This window comes from Oncorhynchus tshawytscha, linkage group LG12 (assembly GCF_018296145.1).
Source record: "Oncorhynchus tshawytscha isolate Ot180627B linkage group LG12, Otsh_v2.0, whole genome shotgun sequence".
NCBI lineage: Eukaryota > Metazoa > Chordata > Actinopteri > Salmoniformes > Salmonidae > Oncorhynchus > Oncorhynchus tshawytscha.
The window spans coordinates 61,204,166-61,209,996 of record NC_056440.1 but is presented as its reverse complement, the minus strand read 5'-3'; positions in this window follow the sequence as shown (position 1 = coordinate 61,209,996).

Below are 5,831 nucleotides of genomic sequence, written 5' to 3'. Positions count from 1 at the left end.
AGGGTAAGGACATACCATTAGCTACTTTTTTCAGAATATTACGTATTAACTTACTATTTTTATATATGGTAGGTACAGTAGTACAGTAACAGGTGGGTTTGTTCAATATGTAGGCCTAACAGGTGTGTATGTGAGGTTAATAACAAGGTTTGTTTACCTGTGGTTAGGTATTTCTGGTAATAATTAGTCCACTGCTCAGGGGAGCAGCCAGTATAAGTGAGCTAATTTAACAAGGACTAGGCCAGGTGCTCAATTCTAGGTAGAGGTCGGGAAATGATTAGAGCTCAGCAGGTTCAAAGCCCTGACAAGGCCTACGAGAAATGCATTAGCGAAGCCGTTGCAAAATGGCTACAAAGAGGTCTAATCGCATCAGGGCAAAATATGTAGCCATTTTGAGACGGTACCACTATGGTTCGTTATCTTGCCCTGTCGCGTGTAGTTAAAATGGCCTGTTTATTAATGTTCAGATGAGTGCATTTACAGTGCCTTCAAAAAGTAGTCATACCCCAGACTTATTCTACATTTTGTTCCACAGCCTGAATTCAAAATGGATGAAATACATATTTTTCTCACCCATATACACACAATATTTTGCCAATTTATTGAAAATGAAATACAGAAATATCTAATTTACATACACCACCGTTCAAAAGTTTGGGGTCACTTATAAATGTCATTGTTTTTTAAAGAAAAGCAAATTTTTTAATCAGAAATACAGTGTAGACATTATTAATGTTGTAAATGACTATTGTAGTTGGAAACGGCTGTTTTTTTTGGTGGAATATCTACATAAGCATATAGAGGCCCGTTATCAGCAACCATCACTCCTGTGTTCCAATGGCACGTTATATTAGCTAATCCAAGTTTATCATTTTAAAAGGCTAATTGATCATTAGAAAACCCTTTTGCAATTATGTTACTTTAATGGACAGAAAAATTGCCTTTCTTTAAAAAATAAGGACATTTCTAAGTGACCACAAACTTTTGAATGGTTGTGTAAGTATTCACACCCCGCGTCAATACATGTTAGAAACACCTTTTGCAGCGACTACAGCTGTGCGTTGTTCCGGGTAAGTCTCTAAGAGCTTTGCACACCTGGATTGTTCAATATTTGTACCATTATACTTTTCAAAATTCTTCGAGCTCAGTCAAATTGGTTGTTGATCATTGCTAGACAACCGTTTTCAAGTCTTGCCATCGATGTTCATGCCGATAAAAGTACAACTGCAACTGGGCCATTCAGGAACACTTACTGTCTTCTTGGTAAGCAATTTCAGTGTACTGTAGATTTGGCCTTGTGTGTAAGGTTCAGTATTTATTTTCTTAGTCAACCTTGTATTCTGTTTCTTAGTGTTTTTGAACGTCCCTTATTTCATCTCATTTTCTCACATTGTATATAGACTTATTTTTCTACTGTATTATTGACTGTATGTTTGTTTTACTCCATGTGTAACTCTGTTGTTATATGTGTCGAACTGCTTTGCTTTATCTTGGCCAGGTCGCAATTGTAAATGAAAACTTGTTCTCAACTTTCCGACCTGGTTAAATAAAGGTGAAAAAAAGTAGCCCTGTCTTTCATTTTTGTTCATTGATTTCACCTGTGTTAGTTACCCACCTGGTCTCATCAGCTCCTTATTTAGTTCAGTTCATTCTGTTTGTGCCTTTGTGAGGTATTGCTCCTTTTGACTCTACTAAGCCTTTTCCTAGCTTGTTTGTGACAACCGGTTATATCCTTCAGTCCTAGTTTTGATTCACCTGCCTGTTTGCCTACCTGTGTATGACCATTGCCTGCCTGTGACCACGATTCCTGCCTTCTGCGAAGGCAAAATATACACCTGCCGCGCTCTGCGCGTGAATCTACACCTTTTTCTCCCTGAGTATTCATTACATTGTGTTTTAGGCCATTGTCCTGCCGAAAGGTGAATTCACCTCCCAGTGTAAGGTGGAAAGCAGACTGAATCAGGTTTTCCTCAAGGATTTTGCCTGTGCTTAGCTCCATTATGTTTATTTGTTATCCTAAAAAACTCCCAAGCCCTTAACAATTACTAGCATACCCATAACATGATGCAGCCACCACTTTGCTTGAAAATATGGAGAGTGGTACTCAGTAATGTGTTGTATTGGATTTGCTCCAAACACAACACTTTGTATTCAGGACAAAAAGTGAATATTTCTTTAGTGTCTTGTTGCAAACAGGATGCATGGAATATTTATTTTATTATGTACAGGTTTCCTTCACTTCACTCTGTAAATTAGGTTAGTATTGTGGAGTAACTACAATGTTGATTCATCCTCAGTTTTCTCCTATCACAGCCATTCAACTTTGTCACTGATTAAAAAAGTCACCATTGGCCAGATGGTGATATCTCTGAGCAGATTCTGGCAACTGAGTTAGGAAGGACACCTGATATTCAATGTCTGCTTTGTTTAACAATCTACAGTACCAATACTGTATGTGCCCTTCTTTGCAAGGCATAGGAAAACCTCTCTAGTCTTTGTGGTTGAATCTGTTTTAAATTCACTACTCGACTGAGGGACCTTAAGATAATAGTATGTGTGGGGTATAGGGATGAGGTAGCTATTAAAAATATATTTTAAACACTATTAATGCACACAATGTGTCCATGCAACTTATGTGACTTGTTAAGCACATTTCTACTCCTGAGCCTATTTAGGATTGCCATAAAAAAGGGGTTGAATACTTATTGACATTTCAGCTTTTCAGGTTTGATTAATTTCTAAACATTTCTAAAAAACCTCATTCCACTTTGACGTTATAGGGTATCGTGTGACCAACCTAAACAAGAAACATAACAAAGGAACTAAGGTCAGGACGTGACACATACCATTGTTTGTACAGATGAACGTGGTACCTTCAAGCGTTTGGAAATTGCTCCCAAGGATGAACCAGACTTGTGGAGGTCTACAATTGTTTTTCTGAGGTATTGGCTGATTTATTTTAATTTTCCCATGATGTCAAGCAAAGAGGCACTGAGTTTGAAGGTAGACCTTGAAATACATCCACAGGTACACCTCCAACTGACTCAAATTATATCAATTAGCCTATCAGAAGCTTCTAAAGCTATGACATAATTTTCTGGAATTTTCCAATCTGTTTAAAGGCACAGTCAACTTAATGTATGTCAACGTCTGACCCACTGGAATTGTGATACAGTGAATTATAAGTGAAATAATCTGTCTGTAAACAGACAGTTGGAAAAATACTTGTTGGAAGAATTACTTGTGTCCTGCACAAAGTAGATACCATAACCGACTTGCCAAAACTATAGTTTGTTAACAAGAAATTTGTTGAGTGGTTAAAAAACAAGTTTTAATGACTCCAACCCAAGTGTATGTAAACTTCCGACTTCAACTGTAGGTTACTACTGTATCGAAGGGCACCAGCCCTGACCAAACTACTGTACTTGCTTCCTCTCATCTCTGTAGTATTTGGGCTGTTGCTGCCAAATCTCCCTCCCAGTTTCCCATGGTCCATGGTTCTTGAGAAAGCGGAAGTGTGGCCCTGGCCATGGACTGTGATCTTAGATCAGGGAGAGTTTGAAGAAAAGGTGGGACATTGTCAGAAGGGGTGCAAATACTTTCGGGAGGCACTGTAAATATTTGAATATAGATATCTAAGTGAATAGGATTGTGAATGTACATCTGCTTCCACATCTGCATTACTTGCTGTTTGGGGTTTTAGGCTGGGTTTCTGTATAGCACTTTGTGACATCGGCTGATGTAAAAAGGGCTTTATAAATAAATCTGATTGATTCAATCTACCATATATTCTCTGTCATGATTTGGATATACAGTTGAAGTCGGAAGTTTACATACACCTTAGCCAAATACATTTAAACTCAGTTTTTCACAATCCCTGACATTTAATCCTAGTAAAAATTCCCTGTTTTAGGTCAGTTAGGATAACCACTTTATTTTAAGAATGTGAAATGTCAGAATAATAGAAGAGAGAATGATTTATTTCAGCTTTTCTTTCTTTCATCACATTCCCAGTGGGTCAGAAGTTTACATAACCTCAATTAGTATTTGGTAGCATTGCCTTTAAATGGTTTAACTTTGATCAAATGTTTCAGGTAGCCTTCTACAAGCTGAATTTTGGCCCATTCTTCCTGACAGAGCTGGTGTACCTGAGTCAGGTTTGTAGGCCTCCTTCCTCGCACACGCTTTTACAGTTCTGCCCACAAAATGTTCAATAGGGTTGAGGTCAGGACTTTGTGATGGCCACTCCAATGCCTTGACTGTGTTGTCCTTAAGCCATTTTGCCCCAACTTTGGAAGTATGATTGGGGTCATTGTCCATTTGCGACCAAGTTTTAACTTCCTGACTGATGTCTTGAGATGTTGCCTCAATATATCCACATAATTTCCCTACCTCATGATGCCATCTATTTTGTGAAGTGCACCAGTCCCTCCTGCAGCAAAGCACCCCCACAACATGATGCTGCCACCCCCATGCTTCACGGTTGGGATGGTGTTCTTCGGCTTGCAAGCCTCCCCCTTTTCCCTCCAAACATAACGATGGCCATTATGGCCAAACAGTTCCATTTTTGTTTCATCAGACCAGAGGAGATTTCTGCAAAAAGTACCATCTTTGTCCCCATGTGCAGTTGCAAACCGTAGTCTGGCTTTGTTATGGCGGTTTTGGAGCAGTGGCTTCTTCCTTGCTGAGCGGCCTTTCAGGTTAAGTCGATATAGGACTCGTTTTACTGTGGATATAGATACTTTTGTACCTGTTTCCTCCAGCATCTTCACAAGGTCCTTTGCTGTTGTTCTGGGACTGATTTGCACTTTTCGCACCAAAGTACGTTCATGTCTAGGAGGCAGAACGCATCTCCTTCCTGAGCGGTATGACGGCTGCTTGGTTCCATGGTGTTTATACTGGCATACTATTGTTTGTACAGATGAACGTGGTACCTTCAAGCGTTTGGAAATTGCTCCCAAGGATGAACCAGACTTGTGGAGGTCTACAATTGTTTTTCTGAGGTCTTGGCTGATTTATTTTGATTTTCCCATGATGTCAAGCAAAGAGGCACTGAGTTTGAAGGTAGGCCTTGAAATACATCCATAAGTACACCTCCAACTGACTCAAATGATGTCAATTAGCCTATCAGAAGCTTCTAAAGCTATGACATCTTTTTCTGGAATTTTCTAAGCCGTTTAAAGGCACAGTCAACTTAGTGTATGTCAACGTCTGACTCATTGGAATTGTGATACAGTGAATTATAAGTGAAATAATCTGTCTGCAAACAGACAGTTGGAAAAATACTTGTTGGAAGAATTACTTGAGTCATGCACAAAGTAGATACCCTAACCGACTTGCCAAAACTATAGTTTGTTAACAAGAAATTTGTTGAGTGGTTAAAAAACAAGTTTTAATGACTCCAACCTAAGTGTATGTAAACTTCTGACTTCAACTATAGGTTACTACTGTATAGAAGGGCACCTGCTCTGACCAAACTACTGTACTTGCTTCCTCTCATCTCTGTAGTATTTGGGCTGTTGCTGCCAAATCTCCCTCCCAGTTTCCCATGGTCCATGGTTCTTGAGAAAGCGGAAATGTGGCCCTGGCCACGGACTGTGATCTTAGATCAGGGAGAGTTTGAAGAAGGGGTGGAACCATTGTCAGGATACAGTTTGTTTGTTTACTGAAGTCCTCAATTGGGAATCATACATTATAGTGGACAAAATAAATCATGGTCCCACACAGCTTCTGTATTGGTGCAGTGCCAAGCATCAAACACAAAGTCGCATCATGAGTAGGTCATTGGGATAGTTCAGAAAATGCAGTATCGCTTTCGACTAGTAGACTTC